A 314-nucleotide genomic window follows, 5' to 3' on the forward strand; every position below is an offset into this window, starting at 1 on the left:
TAAAAAAAAGACATGCACAGCCATGATTAGATTATAATATAATGTCAATTCAGCCGATCTGAACGATTTAATCAACTGGTATTATATTTTATGATGTTTGTACATCACAGATGTACTGCAGATAAATCTGGCACATGTTTATGTTTATTAATGTGCATTGTCCCTGATTATATAAATACTGAAATATATACAAATGTTAGAAATCACTTTCGAAATAATATATAGTAATAATTAGATGTGGTATGAAGCGGGAGCTCGTCTGAGAGAGAGAGAGAAACACGCTGTTAATCTCATTAATCTCATTAATCTCATTA

At 30.3% G+C, this 314-nt stretch overlaps 2 protein-coding genes across 2 annotated transcripts in view; one reads left to right on the top strand and one right to left on the bottom strand.

The window, feature by feature from the left end:
- Positions 1–314, bottom strand: part of LOC107575308 (zinc finger and BTB domain-containing protein 22-like) — a 12,441-nt gene that overhangs the window by 11,376 nt on the left and 751 nt on the right. The gene's annotated exons all lie outside the window — the stretch shown is intronic.
- Positions 1–314, top strand: part of LOC107575309 (sodium channel subunit beta-1-like) — an 11,052-nt gene that overhangs the window by 6,671 nt on the left and 4,067 nt on the right. The gene's annotated exons all lie outside the window — the stretch shown is intronic.

The sequence above is a fragment of the Sinocyclocheilus grahami genome, unplaced genomic scaffold (assembly GCF_001515645.1).
Source record: "Sinocyclocheilus grahami isolate Dianchi unplaced genomic scaffold, SAMN03320097.WGS_v1.1 scaffold2563.1, whole genome shotgun sequence".
Taxonomy (NCBI): domain Eukaryota; kingdom Metazoa; phylum Chordata; class Actinopteri; order Cypriniformes; family Cyprinidae; genus Sinocyclocheilus; species Sinocyclocheilus grahami.